Source organism: Peromyscus maniculatus, chromosome 21 (assembly GCF_049852395.1).
Source record: "Peromyscus maniculatus bairdii isolate BWxNUB_F1_BW_parent chromosome 21, HU_Pman_BW_mat_3.1, whole genome shotgun sequence".
NCBI classification, from domain to species: domain Eukaryota; kingdom Metazoa; phylum Chordata; class Mammalia; order Rodentia; family Cricetidae; genus Peromyscus; species Peromyscus maniculatus.
The window spans coordinates 31646387-31664022 of record NC_134872.1 but is presented as its reverse complement, the minus strand read 5'-3'; the positions used below and the strand labels follow the sequence as shown (position 1 = coordinate 31664022).

Below are 17636 nucleotides of genomic sequence, written 5' to 3'. Positions count from 1 at the left end.
CACTCTACTTCAGTAGGTCCTTTTCCCGACTTGACTCCATCTACAAAGATCCATTTACAATCTCCAGGGATTAAAACTTAAACATACCTCCTTTGAAGGTTATAATTCAACCAGCACATGGGACTAGGAACTATTTGGAACAAGGAAAATCTCTAAAGGGTTCCTACAATTATCTGTAAGTGTTCACTTTTGATTAAACACTACTTATGGTAAAAGTAGATTTAAAAAAATACAAACAAAGAAAACAATGTGCTTTTGTCTTTGTGACTTCACCTCCTAAGAAGACCAAAAGTGAAGGTAGAAGGATGTGAGTAGTTTGTGCAATGGGCTTCCTCTGGGTCCAAACAGCTCAGTACATGGAAGCTTCCTTTGCTGAAAGGCACTTGTAGCAGGAAGCAGAGCCCTGGGCCTCTTCCAGTACAGAGACAGCACACTTTTTCTAACTTGCAGACAGTCACAGATTTCCAAAGCAAGAAAGAGTACACTGGTTGTTATGTATCTATTCAACAGGAAGGTAACATTCTCAACACTTAGAGCAAATAATTTCCTTGAAATGTGTTTACCTAAGCAACAAGAAAATTTCAGAGAACTGTTGATTGATCTTTCTACTAAGAAAACAGTAGAACCATGGATTTTGAGGAGAAAAAAAATCTGAGAGCAATGAAAATGAAAAGCATCAATGCCATGGCAAAAGTAGTACACAATTATACTTACCTGGAGTGGGAGATACCACGATTACAGAGATGTTTTCTCAGATGGGAGAAAACTGGATGGTACCTTGTTTCCTTTTTATTTTTTTTTCATTTTTCTTTATTAAGAAATTTTCTACTCATTCCACATACCACCCACAGATACCACCTCCTCCCACCCTCCAGCCTTCTCTCCCAAGCCACCCCATATTCCCCAAATCAAGGTCTCCCATGGGAAGCCAGCACTGAGCCTAGGCAGGGCTAAGCCCCTTCCCACTGCACCAAGACTGTGCAAGGCATCACACCACAGGCACCGGATTCCCAGAAGCCTGCCCATGCACCAGGGATGAATTCCGATCCTCTTGCCTGGGTGCTCCCCAAACAGCTAGAGCCAAACAACTGTCTTCTTTATCCAGAGGGCCTAATCCAGTCCCATGTGGACTCCACAGCCACCAGTCCACAGTTCATGGGCTTCCACTAGTGTGGCCCGTCATCTCTGCACGTCTTCCCATCATGATCTCGACGTCACCCGCCAGAATCCCTTCTCTCTCTCATCAATTGGATTCCTGGAGCTCAGCCTGGTGCCTGGCCATGGATCTCTACATCTGCCTCCATCAGCCCCTGGACAAAGGCTCTATGATGACAGGTTATTTGCTAGACTAGTCACGAGAATAAGCCAGTCCAGGTACCCTCTGGACCACTGCCAGCAGTCCAAGGTGGGGTCATCCTTGTGGATTCCTGAGAGCCTCCCCAGCACCCTGCCTCTTCCTATTCCCATGATGTCCTCATCTATCATGGTATCTCCCTCCCTGGCCTACTCTGTCCTTGTTCCAGCTTGACCCTCTCATTTCCCTATGTTCTCATTCCCCACGCCTCGCCCTCTGCCACCCCCCCACACCCTAGTCCACTCATGTAGATCTCATCCACTTCTTCACAGGGTCATCCATGAGTCCCTCCTAGGGTCTTACCCTGTTAGCTAGCCTCTCTGGAGCTGTGGGTTGCAGTCTGGCCATCCCTTCTCTCACATCTAGTATCCACTTATGAGTGAGTACATACTATGTTTGTCCTTCTGAGTCTGGGTTACCTCACTCAAGATGATATTTCCTCGTTTCATCCATTAGCCTGCAAATTTCATGATATCATTTTTTTTTTTTTACTGCTGAGTAGTACCTTGTTTCTTAATGTGCCTTGCTGCTGTTATAACATTTTATTTTCAGACTTCTCTGTGCTACCTGTGGTCAGTATTCGATTTTTGTTGAGTCAGATTAACCCTTAAAATACCTCTTTTTATTTGTTTTCTTTCCCACTCTCCTATTCTGATCCTCCCATAATCCATAATTTTGGTCAGCTTGATGATATCCCATAATTCCCTTTAATGTTAGTCATTTAAGCCGCCCCCCCTTTCCTTTTTGCTTGGGTAATCAATACTGGTCAGCTAGGGCTAAAATATCATCTATGACTAATAAGAGATCAGCATCATCGAGGCAAAATCTTCTGAGAAGTGTTTTGTTGGGGTCAGAACATAGAAGCTGTGGTCCCAGAGGGTAACAAGACTGTACCTCATGCTGGCTATTGAATTTGGTAATATATAAGGCTTTCTCATGTGATACTGAGTTTTTAAGGCATGGAAGGGTCATGTAGAGTTGCTGAGGCTTGTCTCTATGAGAGGCCATTGGTGAAGGTACAGCCTCAGTTTCAGTAGAAGCCCAAGAATTGAGGGGCCATGGAGAATTGGCACCATGTAGTATCGTCAGAGTCCCCAAAGAGAGCCCATGAAAACCTATTGATGAATGTGCAGGACAGTTGCTATAGAGAACTCAGCATATTAGAGATAGAAGTACCTTGGGATGATCACCAAGGACAGACAACCTTAGGTATGGAATGAAGCTTGTGTGAATTTAGAGACAAGCTGTATGTGCTATGGATGACAGAGCCAGAGAAGTGGTATTGTCTAGACCCATTGGAACCCAGGTGATTATGAGTCCAAGACATTAGATATAGACTTTTTACACAGATGCACTTTGGTTTTTCTTTGATTTGAATGCAACCCTACTCTAGTTCTTCCCTTTTGGAGTAGGAATTATTTAATTCAGTTTTGATTTTGATCGAAACCCACAGTAAAGAGGCTTTGTATATTTTAAAGACACTGACCTTTAATGTGTTTGGGTTTTGATAGACTGGGATTGCAATATTATTTGTGTTTTATGTGGTGATATTATTAAATATGAAACCTTGAGGATTAAAAAAAGAGGAGAGATTATGTTTTAATAGTGTGTTTGTATGTCAACTTGACAAATGGTCAATTGTGCTGGCTGGTTTTTGTTTATTTGACATGAACCTAGACATTTTGGAAGAGGGGAGCTTAACTGGGAAAATACAGCCATAAGACTGGCCTGTAAAGTAGCCTATACAGCATTTTCTTGATTATTGATTGGTGTGGGAGTGCCAAGATCAACGAAGGTGTTGCCACTCTTGGGCAGGTGATCCTGGATGGTATTAGAAAGCAGGATAAGCAAGCCATTAACAAGCAAGACAGTAAGCAATGATCTGTGATGGTCTCTGCTTCAGTTCCTACCTCCAGTTTCCTGTTTTGATTTCCTTTCCTCACTTCCGTCAATGAACTGTGACCTGGGATATGTAAGGCAAATAAATCCTTTCCTACCCCAGTTAAATATATAGGCATAATGATATATGATTAGAAGTTGATTTAATACTATGGCAATTTAGCAGAATAATACAAGTAATTCCTCCTAGGTCCTGTAACCTGTATAGTCAGAGGTTCTTGGGCCCAACAAAGGTACTAGGTATCTGTTTCAATTTGTGGTGCAGATTTTAAATCCAATAAAAAAGTAGTTGATTATTCCCATGATATTTGTGACACTGTTGTACTAGTGGACATCTTTCTAGGTCTTCAATTTTCAAAGCTTGAGGTGTTCAAGCCTGGGATAAGATTGATGATTATTTTTCTCTTCTGTTAGCATGCATAGATTCAAATTATTCTTCACCATTTTTGAAAATTGTTTCTGTCTAGGTATCCTGACTGAATAGGAAAAAAGATCCAGCAATTAAAAATTCTTTTCTAAAACAGCAGCAGTGCAAAGTAATTAAGGAAATTGATGCAAACCAGTTGTATTATATAGAATGTTAAGCAGTAAACTTGTCTATTTCTGGACAAAACTGATTTTAAACCTCTTCAAATAACCAAGAACTTTAAACAGTGTTGGAGGTACTATAACACTTTGGTGTCCAAATGCTTTCATGCTGAAAATTCAAAAATTGTTGAGTATCTGTTTGGACTTGGAGCTGCTTGTTCATCCATTACTGGCCTAATATCATCAGCAGATATAAAGTGTCTAATGAAGGTCTAGTACTGGCCCTGAGTTTGAGCAGAGGGACTCATGTCAGTAAATAGTGAAAATGCAATAGTATTCACAACAAGATAAACAGTTAGGGTCTTGTATTAGTCAGGGTTCTCTAGGGGAACAGAAAATATAGAATGAATATAAACAATGGCTATCTACCAGGGGAAGGTCTAAGAATCCAGTGCTTGTTCAGTTCATGAGGCTGGATGTCTCAGATGGTATTCAGCATACAAAGAAGTAGGCTATAATGCCAATGAAGGAATGGATTTCTAACAAGAGAAAGCAGTGAGATAGATAGATAGATAGATAGATAGATAGATAGATAGATAGATAGATAGATAGATAGATAGATAGATGATAGATAGATAGATGATAGATCGATGATAGATAGATAGATAGATAGATAGATAGATAGATAGATGCCAAGCTTCCTTTTTTATATCCTTTATGTAGGCTACCAGCAGATGGTGTGGCCTAGATTAAAAGTGGATCTTCCCACCTCAAAATATCTGGATTAGAAGTGGGTCTTCCCTCTTTAAATGATTCTAACAAGAAAAAGACCTTCTCAGGTGTGTCCAGTCATTTGGGTTCTAGATAATTCAAGCTATAGTCAAGTTGACAATCAAGAATAGCTACTTGTCAATTTGACATGCAATAATATCTCCTTATGTCATACTTAACTTGCAAATGAAAACAATAACCAGGTCATGATAAGCCTAAAATGATATTACTAATCCTTGTACAATTGCAAACACATTATATAATTTAACCAGGACATAATTACACCTAACTATCCCTTATACAACTGCAAACTCAATATAAATTTAGAATAGGTGGTAATGTTCCTTGAGGGGCATTCTTTTAGTATCTTAAACTTAAATATGATAACTGTGGGATGACTCATCCCTAACAGGCTTGAGGGCCAATCAGCCCAAACCAGTAAAAAGATATTTTCTGAGAGTCAATCTGGGTCTGCTTAATGGCCTTAGCAACACCAGCTGAGACATGATCTGGAGATGGCCTGGACCGATGAGAGGCAGCCATGTCACACTACCAGATGCATATTCATCAGACCTTCCCCCAGGGTGTTGTTGTTTCAACATTCTGCTAGAGCCTGTGTGGTTTGTCTCTGGGTCTACTTGGCTCCCTTCCCCCCAAAAAACAACAGCGCAGGACCCTGCCACAGATAATCACTGATATTCTCATACTTGATGTTCTGTTTATTATGAAATCAGAAATCAGGTGAAGAAAGCACAAATATCTGTACAAACACAGTCTTAACAAAATATGATAGAAATACTAATGTAAAATTATAATCCTCATTTCTGCAACTGGTCACATTGCCTTAACTGGTATTTACCTCCCTGTACTGCCCATCCTGTATTTCCTCCGTGATGCAATATTGTTTTGGTTCACTGTTTCCCCTGGCCAACTATATAAACTTTCATTTATTCTGTCCCACCTCAATAGCCCTCACCAATGGATGAATCAATGTGAGAATTCTGCCAATTTCTAAGCATATCTCTCCCAATTATACATTCTGGGACTGGGGCAATAATCACAGGATGAGTTCGGGGACCTACTAGACTTGGTGTGAGTTGCAGATCAGCCAAAACTCTATTAATCATCTGACTTCCAAATATCCCTACTTTAACTGAAGGGCCACAATGTTTCTTTGGGTCTCCTGGAATCAGCATCAATTCAGAACCAGTATCCAAGAGAACCTAGAAAGTTTTATTGTCTCTTTTCTCCCAGTGTACAATTACTCTTGTAAAATGATGTTGGTACCTCTGGGGAAGGACTGGAGAAGGGCTGAAAGTAAAACTCTTAGGTATTTTTATCAAGGTCCTTCCTTAGGTCAAACTAACCATCTCTTCATTCAAGGGGTTCTGGGTCTGGAAACTGACTCATGTTTGGAAATTGGTTCACAAGCTGAGATTCCCTTTTGCCATGATCCAATGGAGTCTTTCTTTCATTTGTTTGAGAATTTTTCTAATTATATGGATCAAACAAAAATTCAATAGGCTTCTGATCTTTTCATGCCTGGAGACACCATGACTGACTAGGCAGTACCAAAAATTCTCACATGTCATAACACCATAAAATTCATTTTGCCTGTGCTGATCGTTATTGGTCAGGCCAGTATGGACATTTCTTTGTCTATGCTGCTCATTGAGATAACTATGATCATCTTGCCTTTGGCTGTTCAGTGATGCCACTTGGTCCCTGCTATTTCAGACACAGTTAAAACCACTGCATATAATCCATTCAACTGAGCACCATAGTCTGTAATCCTAAGGTCTGCCACAAGATAAAGAGCAAGAATAAAGCTCTTCAAATGTGTTGGTGCCCCTCTTACCATTTTCTGTGTTCTTTTGAAGGGCATGACTTCTGGGTCTACCCATTGAGAGAGATTAGATTTTACACAGTGTACATACTCTGGTATTGCAGTTTCCCTGGGCCTTAAAATCCCTTCACCCACACTAAGACAAGGGTAATAGGCATCTCTAGTTCACTTTCATGAGGCCATTTTTAAACAAAAATTTCAGCCAACCATTAAAACAAACTTTTGATATCTTTTTTTAAAACTGTATGGGCTTCCATAGTAAACCTATAATCTTCACTCAGTGGGCCCATATCAATAAATTCAGCCTGATCCAATCTCATGTTCTGCATACCATTATCCTATATCCTTAAATTACATTCTAACACATATTCCCCAGACTTCTACTTGAAGGCATTGTCAAACTCACTATGGTCTTTAGTAGTGTAACATACTTTCTCATGGACTACTCTTTATTTCTCCTCAAGAAGCCTATTTCGTCTTAAATATAGTTACAGATTTAGAGGCCACTATTGGTGGGCCCCAAGGGATATCAGTATTATCTTGCCTAGCATCTCTTTCAGAAAAAGGCACTCTGGTTTAATAAATTTCCTCAGTCAAAAGTGTAAAAGGCAATGTTTTGGGAGATAGGGATGTAAGTACATCTTCTGCTGAGGGTGGAACAATCACTCAGGTAAGATAAAGTCAAGATTCTGAAGGCTCCAAGTTCTCAGCTTTGATAGAGTCCTCGCACAGATACCATCTGAAGTCATAAGATCCCATTCTTTAACAATTAATGCATTACTTTAACCGCTGACATACTCCTTGGCTAGGACCTGAATTTTCACTGTAATTCAGCCACCCTTACACTGAGGGCTTTGGTTTGATTTTCCACAACTTGAATTCTGTGGCAGCTGGAGAAAGTATACTCATTCAGAGCACACTTTAGAAACCTTTAGACTGTTTATGAACATCTGGAGCCAGTCAATTACATCACTGAGTGTGTTGTTGTCTTTCACCCTATTCTGAGAGATTTGAAGCTGGCTAATTTCATCACAGAGCTCATTCTTTTCCTTTGTCAAATTATCCAGAGATGCTAGGAACAACCAACCAGCTTCATCTTTTTCCTTATTTGTTCATAAAATGTCAAAAGTTTTATATTTAGAGTTACCAAATCTGTTGCCTCTCAAAATTGATGAATCAGAATAACTGAATACATTTATCTCCTCATGTTTGTAAAATAGTTCACACCATGGGCTTTTAGTACTCTCCAAGCTTCCAAGTGAGGCTTCAGGAACTGAAGAGACTTCAGTAACTATAGGTGTTGGCGAGTTGGAAAGCCTATTCCAGATACTTTAAAAAATCATCTTTATACTTCTGTGGCTCTAAAACCCTACTCCTGGTACCAAAATCTGTATTAGTCAAAGGGATTTATTAGAATGGCTTATAAGCTGTAGTCCAGCTAGTCCATCAATGGCTGTCTACAAATGGAGCATCCAAGAATCCAGTAGTTGTTCAGCTCATGAGGCTTGATATCTCAGCTGGTCTTTCAGTACACAGCAGAATCCCAAAGAACTAGGTTCTAATGTCAGGAATAGATTTGCTGGCAAGAGAGAGAGTAAGAGCAAGCTAAAAAAGAGACAGCAATCTTCCCTTTTCCATTTCCTTTATACAGGCTGACACCAGAAAGTGTGGCCTAGATTAATGTGGATCTTTCCACCTCAAAAGATCTGGATTAAAGGTCTGTCTTCTCACCTCAGAGATATGGATTTGAAATGGGTCTTCCAATTTCCAATGATTTAATTAAGAAAAAGTCACTCATAGGTATTTCTAGCCATTTTTGTTTCAGTTAATTTCAGATACAGTCAAATTGACCACCAAGAATAACCATCACAGGTCTGCATACAGAACATACTGTATCTTTTATTTGGAATCCAGACACCCAGTGAGCATATAGCCACCTTTAAATCTTCCTTTTGCAGGCTGCGTCTGGCTCCCGCTCTCACAGCCATTGCAGTACATTGAGCTCCATAGAGACAGTGTCGGGGCCAGGGCGAGTCGGACAGGCACTGGGCGACTCTGTGCCTCGCGGAGGAAAATCAACTAAACATGGGCAAAGGAGATCCTAAGAAGCCGAGCGGCAAAATGTCCTCATGCATTCTTTGTGCAAACTTGCCGGGAGGAATACAAGAAAAAGTACCCGGATGCTTCTGTCAACTTCTCAGAGTTCTCGAAGAAGTGCTCAGAAAGGTGGAAGACCATGTCTGCTAAAGAAAAGGGGAAATTTGAAGACATGGCAAAGGCTGACAAGGCTCGTTATGAGAGAGAAATGAAAACCTACACCCAAAGGGGAGACCAAAAAGAAGTTCAAGGACCCCAATGCACCCAAGAGGCATCCTTCGGCCTTCTTCTTGTTCTATTCTGAGTATCGCCCCAAAATCAAAGGAGAGCACCCTGGCTTGTCCATCGGGGACATGACAAAGAAGCTGGGGGAGATGTGGAACAACACCGCTGCGGTCGACAAGCAGCCCTACGAGAAGAAGGCTGCCAAGCTGAAGAAGTACGAGAAGGATATTGCTGCCTACAGAGAGCTAAAGGAAAACCTGATGCGGAGAAGGGGGTCGTCAAGGCTGAAAAGAGCAAGAAAAAGAAGAAAGAAGAAGATGAGGAGGAGGATGAAGAGGAGGAGGAAGAGGAGGAAGAAGAGGAAGACGAAGATGAAGAAGATGATGATGATGAATAAGTTGGTTCTAGCACAGTTTTTTTCTTGTCTATAAAGCATTTAACCCCCCTGTACACAACTCACTCCTTTTAAAGAAAAAAATTGAAATGTAAGGCTGTGTAAGATTTGTTTTTAAACTGTACAGTGTCTTTTTTTGTATAGTTAACACACTACCGAATGTATCTTTAGATAGCCCTGTCCTGGTGGTATTCTCAATAGCCACTAACCTTGCCTGGTACAGTCTGGGGGTTGTAAATTGGCATGGAAATTTAAAGCAGGTTCTTGTTGGTGCACAGCACAAATTAGTTTTATATGGGGACGGTAGGTTTTTTGTTTGTTTATTTGTTTGTTTTTGTTTTATTTTTTTCATCTTCAGTTGTCTCTGATGCAGCTTATTATGAAGATAATTGTTGTTGTTAACTGAATACCACTCTGTAATTGCAAAAATAAATTGCAGCTGTTTTGTTGACATTCTGAATTCTTCTAAGTAAATACAATTTTTTTTATTAAAAAAAAATCTTCCTGTTGCTTGGAAAACAAACTTTAGTTTGTAAAACATGAGGTGACTGGTGTGAATTTGTTGATTTGGAGAATTAACCACATCAAAACTGGGGACTTCTAAAAGATATTGAACATCCTATAGTAACTATGAGTAACTGTTTAGAATTGATTACTATATGAAGTTCCAGGTCAGAATGGGACAGTGACAAAGACCCAAAAGACACATAAGAATGCAAGATGTCAAGTCTCCAGCACAGAAAGTTGTCTTACTTTTCTCAGTAGCTCAATGGGAAGCATGAATTGACTTCTCATGCTCATATCATGTGCATCCTTTAAACATTATCTTGAGAAATGAAATCCCATCCCATGGCCTAACTGGATATTTATAAAAAGTTGTTCACTAGTGAATGTGAGAACCACAGGAATATAAAGTTGGAAAACCAAATACTCAGGAGGTCAACTGACAACAAGATGGTTTCTAACAAGAAATCATGCCTGCTTCCATGAGCGCTTTGTTGGAACTCAGCAAATCACACCAGTGATCCATTCATCCAAGAGGCCATTATGTAATAGCCTCAGTAAAAAACATGCCAGGTACCAGATGCTCCTAAAGACATTAATAATCTAACATAGGTGAGTGGTAAGACATGTTGGTATTATGCTTTTTTTCTTTTTTAAGGAAATTGCCATTAGAGTCACACCCTTCTAAATTTGAAGTTTTGTCTGCTACTGGTTTGCTCCCTCCTCTTTAAAAACAATTGTTGTCTGAGACAGATTTTTTAATATGCAGCCTGGGCTTTCCTGAAACTCCCTATGTAGACTAGACTGGTTTTGAACTTGTGGTACTCTTCTTACCCTTGCCTCCAAGTGCCAGGATTATAGGTATGAACCATGATACCTAATGATTTTCATATTTTTAATGGACAGGTAATAGTATATGATTTTTTTCTAAAAACTATTGGACACACAATGGGCATCTGACATAGTTTTGTTTGTTTCATTTTTCATATTACAAACACATATTTAGTAATTTAAACCAACATCATCTTCTTTCGTGTAAGAGGTGAGTCATCTTTAAAACTGTCACAGAGAATAAACGTGGTGTTGTTTTTGTTTGGTACTTGTGTTGTGGGGTTTTTGTTGTTAGATCTTTGTGTCACTTTGAGGTCACATTTCACATTTCTCTATTTTTTTGATGTCTATTAATAAGTCTAAACAGATTTATATCCATTTCTGATAGCAATCTCTTTACGACCATGTTGCCTTCACTGACCAGTCTCACTCACTTTGATATCATGTTTTGTTTTAGCCTAGAACTACTTCCCTTATGCAAGGTATGGACAGCTTCTATTACTGTGATAGAATCAACTTGGAATAAGGGAAGTTTATTTCGCTCATAGTTTTCATATGTTCCTGTCCTTGGTCATCATTCCTCTTCTTTGAGCCTGTGGCAACATAGTCCCTCACGGTGACAGTATATGTCAGAGGAAAACTAGTGACCTCAGGGTGGTCAGAAATTGAAGAGAAAAAGGAAAGGGCAATAACCATCCAGCAAGGGTATTCCTTAAATAACTTAATACCTTTCTACTTGGCCCTACTTCCTGAAAAATTCCACCACCTCTCGCTGGCACAATAGGGGGACAATCAAGCTGTTAATACTGAAACTTTTGGGAGATGTCAAAGTCCAAACTATAGATGCAACTTATGCTGAGAAGGGTTAGAATTTGCATTCAGAAAGACAAGGAGTATGCTGTGTTGCCTTGACAGATTAATGACATCCTATTCTGCAGGGTCAGTCAGGAGGAGTAGGCTTTGGCTCCACAATGCCAGTAAGGCTAACAAAAGAAATGCTGATTGGAATGAAGCAGGAAGAAGTTATATGGTGGTGGGTCCCAGGCAAGAGAAATGAAGAAATAACAAATATGAGCTGGTGAGGTTTGTTATGTTCACACATGATATCTCCAGTCTATTTCACAGAACTGAATTTCATTCATGTCCAGTGTAACAGACTGCCGTGCCTACCATAGGCACCAAGAAGACAGAAAAGCAGTTGTAAGTGTACACCCTGAAGGTACAAGGATTCTTAGGATCTGGAAGTAAAATATAAGGTCAGATTGTGAGTTCTATCAAAGTAAGCTGATGTCTTATCCTTATAGTAAGAAAAGAAAATTGATTTGAAGACCAAATGTTCAGGTTTTGTATTTGAGAACCCAACTGACTGGCAATTATTCAGGCTTAGTGCTCCAAAACCAAACTCTCATCCTCAGAAGTAATGTTTGCACAAATAATCTGCTCATTTATTCATTAGCTACCTTTCTGGGCTGGAATAAAATACCATGATCGAGGCATTTATAGAGGAAAGGGAACTTTGGCTGTGGTTCCAGAGGAATAAGAATCCATCATGGTGGGAGGCATGGCAGCAAGAAGAAGACATGGGACAAAGAGCAGGAAGCAGAGAGCTCACAACTTCAAACCTAAGTACAAAGCAGTGCTCAAACTGGAAATAGGACAAGGCTTTAAACACTCAACCACCTTTCCACCTACCCCTAACATACTTCCTTCAACAAAACTACACCTTCAAAGCCTCCCCTAACAGCACCACCAACTAAGAACCAGGTATTTGAATACTATGGGAAACTTCTCTCATTCAAACACTGTAATTACGACCAAGGATTATGTTTTGTCTTTCACATCATAAGCACCTATTGGATGCCCTTAATATTGATTGAATTGCAGCTAAATTTAAACCAACTCAATATTCAAGAACCAATTCTATTTTGTCATGTGTTTTGTTTTTTTTTATCTTGGAATTTCTGACTTCAAATTCTGCAGAGGAAAACAAAAGTGACTCTATTTAATTAATTAATTAATTAATTATTTCTATTATCAGTTTGATACAGTAAATATTCTTATTGTAATAGTGAAATGTTTCATTGAGGCTTGCCCATTAATTGAGTAAAATCAAAACTTATTATAAGCCACAGTCATCCTAGGGTCCCCCCTGCTATATAGCCTCCCTGGTTCTGTGGCTTGTAGTCTGGTTACCCTTTGTTTTACATCTAGTATCCACTTATGACTGAGTACATACCATGTTTGTCTTTCTGAGTCTAGGTTACCTCACTCAGGATGATATTTTCTAATTCCATCATTTACCTGCAAATTTCATGATGTCATTGTTTTTATCTGCTGAGTAGTACTCCATTGTGTATATGTACCACATTTTCTTAATCCATTCTTCAGTGGACAGGCATTTGGGTTGTTTCCAGGTTTTCGCTATTACAAATATTGCTGCTATGAACATAGTCGAGCTTGTATCTTTGTGGTATGATTGAGCATTCCTTGGGTATATGCCCAAGAATGCTGGTTCTTGAAGTAGATCGATTTCCAATTTTCTGAGGAACTGCCATACTGATTTCCACAGTGGTTGTACAAGTTTGCATTCCCGCCAACAGTGGAGGAGTGTTCCCTTTGCTCTGTATCCTCTCCAACATAGGCTGTCATTAGTGTTTTTGATCATAGCTGTCCTGACAGTTGTAAGGTGGTATCTCAGAGTCGTTTTGATTTGGATTTCTCTGATGATTAAGGATGTTGAGCATTTCTTTAAATGTCTTTCAGCCATTTAATACTCTTCTTTTGAGAATTCTCTGTTTAGCTCTTTAGTCCATTTTTAATTGGATTATTTAGTATTTTGATGTCTAGTTTTTTTGAGTTCTTTATATAATTTGGAGATCAGTCCTCTGTCAGATGTGGGGTTGGTGAAGGTCTTTTCCCATTCTTTAGGCTGTCTTTTTGTCTTTTTGACTGTGTATTTTGCCCTACAAGAGCTTCATGATAAAGGCCTTAGAGAGATCAGGAATACAAGGAACCTTCCTAAACATAATAAAGGCAATTTAAAGCAAACCAGCAGTCACCATCAAATTAAACAGAGAGAAACTCAAAGCGATTCTACTAAAATCAGGAACAAGACAAGGCTGTCCACTCTCTCCATATTTATTCAATATAGTACTTGAAGTTCTAGCTAGAGCAATAAGACAACAAAAGAAGATCAAGTGGATACAAATTGGAAAGGAAGAAGTCAAACTTTCACTATTTGTAGATGATATGATAGTATACATGAGTGACCACAAAAATTCTACCAGGGAACTCCTACAGCTGATAAACTCTTTCAGTAAAGTGGCAGGATACAAGATCAACTCAAAAAAAATCAGTAGCCCTCCTATACACAAATGATAAAAGGGCTGAGAAAGAAATCAGAGAAACATCACCTTTTACAATAGCCACAAATGACATCAAATACCTTGGGATAACACTAACTAAACAAGTGAAGGACCTGTTTGATAAGAACTTTAAGTCTCTAAAGAAAGAAATTGAAGAAGATATCAAAAAATGGAAGGATCTCCCATGCTCATGGATATGTAGGATTAACATAGTAAAAATGGCAATATTATCAAAAGCAATCTACAGATTCAATGTAATCCCCATCAAAATCCCAACACAATTCTTCACAGACTTGGAAAGAACAATACTCAACTTCATATGGAAAAACAAAAGACCAAAGATACCTAAAAGAATCCTGTATAATAAAGCAACCTCTGGAGGCATTACCATCCCTGACCTCCAGCTCTACTATAGAGCTATATAATAAAAACAGCTTGGTACTGGCATAAAAGCCAACATACAGACCAATGGAATCGAATTGACATTAATCCACACACATATGAACACCTGATTCTTGACAAAGAAGTCAGAACTATACAATGGAAAAAAGAAGATATCTACAACAAATGATGCTGGCATAACTGGATGTCAATATGTAAAAGATGACAAATAGATCCATATCTGTCACCATGCACAAAACTCAAGTCCACATGCATCAAAGACCTCAACATAAATCCAGTTACACTAAACTTAATAGAAGTGAAAGTAGGAAGTATTCTGGAACGCATTGGCACAGGAGATCACTTCCTAAATATAACACCAGCAGCAAAGACACTGAGAACAACAATGAACAACAATTAATAAATGGGACCTCTTAAAACTGAGAAGCTTTTATCGGGCAAAAGTGACTCTTTCATAATAGGAAGTGAACTATATTCAAAGCCAATTGAGTATTTATGAGCAAATCATATATATTGTTGTACTCTTATCACATTTATCTATGTATAAAACTCTAAAGCTAAGGGTTTTGAATCTTTCATAATAATAAGTGTGGGCTGGAATGAATCTTGTACCTGGAGAAACTTCTCTTAGATTTTACATTATCTTTGTTAGTGATTTCCTTTCATCTTTGGGGAAGCATCAAATAAGTTTTATTTGTACTGTTGAAGCCTATCTTTCTCAGCATGCTGGTTCTATTCTGGGGCAACTAAGTGTTACCTGGAGCTTCTTTTGAAATGTGGATAAATTCACACAGACACATGCCTCCACTGAATCCAGAAGAATAGGAAAAGAAAGTCAATATGATTCCAGTCCTAGAGACTGTTGCTTTGTTAGTGCTCACGACTATTAACTGCAATGTGGGTGCAGCAATGATGCTGTTTTCTGCTTTTGAGAAGTTGCTTCTTAAAGATAGAAGCAAAATGGCTCAAAAGCAGACAAAACCATTTCCCAGTCCAGAAGTTATTATCTGTGGAGTAGGATATTGACAGCATTGAGAACAGGAGTGACAGGCCTCTGTGGACCAGGCAGCCACAGTGAGGAGTGCAGCCTGCATGAGCTCAGGCCTTGAGGCCTCATCCTACTCAGGACAGCCTAAGGGAACAGGGCAGTTTGATGGGCTGAACTACCTTTAATGATGGACCCATGCTTGTGAGAAAAGATAAAAATCGCCAGATACATTGTTTAAATGGCAAAGTCAACTTGGGGCATATACTTAGAAATGTAGTTCCTAATGTCTTCAAAAATGATGGATTATAAAGCATTACGAAAAAAATAGAAATAGGGAAACACTGCAAGCTGGTTAATTTTGCACACACACACAAAAAAAGAGCAAGGATGAGCACAATTCCACATTGTCTAATAACTTGTCAGCTGTAGAAGCCACTGTGCTGAAACAGGGCAGATTTATTTCCAGCTCTGGCTGTCCTCAGTTTTCTGGTGATGCTGCTTGGATTCTGTTGCCCCCATCCACATCTTTCCTCCAAAGCCAGGAACCAGTCACCCATAACCAGTGCTAATGAAGCAGGTGGTCATGGAAGGAGAGAGAGCAGGCTGGTAGAGGATACAGGTGACACAATAGGGCAAGCAGGGTGTCTAGCACAAAATGGAGCCAGCGATGACCCACACTCCTCTTTGCTTTGCCCTTCCTTGTCTTGGGGGCCACTTTCCAGTTGCCCACTGGACCTAAGTTTGAATTCACATTTCAGTTCTGAGTATTACTCCAAGAGGCAAATAGTCAGCATTTCTGTATTTCTAAGATGGGTCCCTCAAGTCCCTTTGCTCTCAGTTCCCCTGCAGTTTCACATACAAGTTGCATGTCTGTGAGCACAAAGGTCAAGAGAGCACATAGCAAAAGAAAGGGACCATGTTCTCAGGGGAAATGACACAGGATTCAGGGCTGATGGTCTGTGGTGGATGGAAACCGATGAATGATGAATGGTTTTTTAAAATCAGTATGAAGTCTGCCTTCTTTCAGAAAATTTGAACAGGTAGGTCCTTGTTAGGATGATATGAAAGAGGGCAGAAAATTGTGATGATAATAGGACTGTGCAAAACAGAGACCAATGATACATGCTTATAGTCATAACATGTAAATTATTTTTGTTCTTTCACCCATGGGATTCTTTTATGAATACGGTGATAACTGCTGCCAAGTGTTTGATTGTCTCTTAATTTAGTAAGAAATCAGATATCAAAATGGGCATTTATAATTTTGAACTTACATTACTGTTTCTGATGTAGTTAATGTCCTCCCTTAAAAAAATGCATCACTTCCCTTATTTATTGTATTAACTAACTAATGCACTTTAATACGAGAAAGTCAATTATGCACGAAGAAGTAGACTCCAGGGCTAACTTCATACAGCTCTAACTTTTCCATGCTGCTTAAGAGCTACTGTCTTCTTCAGCAAGGAACACAACTTGCACTGTGGCAAATTTTAGGGACTACCACTTGAGCTTCTGACTCCTCCATGCTACTGACTTTGATATCACAGAGATAAGCTTACCTGCAAAAAGAGTGTACTGGCCAGTTTTATGCCAACTTGACACAAGCTAAAGTCATCCGGGAAGAGGGAACCTCAATTAAGAAAATGCCTCCATAAAATGGGGCTGTGGGCGAGCCTGTAGAGTAGTGGTTCTCAACCTCCCTAATGTTGCAACCCTTTAAAAAAGTTCATGTTGTGGTGACCCCCAACCATAAAATTATATTTGTTTCTTCATAAGTGTAGTTTTCTACTGTTCCAAATCATAATATAAATATCTATTTTTTTATGGTCTTGAATGACTGCTGTGAAAGAGGCATTCAACCTCTACAGAGATCAAACCCACAAGTTGAGAACTATGGCTGCAGAGGGCATTTTTCTTAGTCATTGATGGGGGAAGCTCAGGCCATTGTGGGTGGTACTACCCCTGGGCTGGTGATTTTGGGTTCTATTAAAAAAAATAGACTGAGCAAACTATGAGGAATGAGTCAGTAAGCAGTACCTATTCCCTTATGGCCTGTGCATCAGCTCCTGCCTCCAGGTTCCTGCTCTGTTTGAGTTCCTGTCCTGACTTCCATCAATGATAAATAGTGATAAGGAACTGTAAGCCAAATAAACCCTTTCCTCACCAACTTGCTTTTTGGGTATGGTGTTTCATTGCAACTACAGAAACCCTCTAACTAAGACACAGAACTAGAAAAGTAGACCTGTAAATCGTATAGAATTTCTTCATTTATGATTACAAACTCAGTCTAGTCTAGCAGATTCTTTCCTTCCTTTGACTTTTTAGCTGTTTTGTTTGCACATAGGAAGACAAGTCATTAGAATATCAGAACCCCCAGTGAGTACCATGTTAGGTATCAGAATTGGCATCTCTTTAGTATCCCTGATGTCCTC

The 17636-nt window shown here is 39.4% G+C and overlaps 1 pseudogene; it reads left to right on the top strand.

The window, feature by feature from the left end:
• Positions 1–8431: 8431 nt before the first annotated feature.
• LOC143270018 (high mobility group protein B1 pseudogene) lies at positions 8432–9219 on the top strand (annotated as a pseudogene).
• Positions 9220–17636: the final 8417 nt, after the last annotated feature.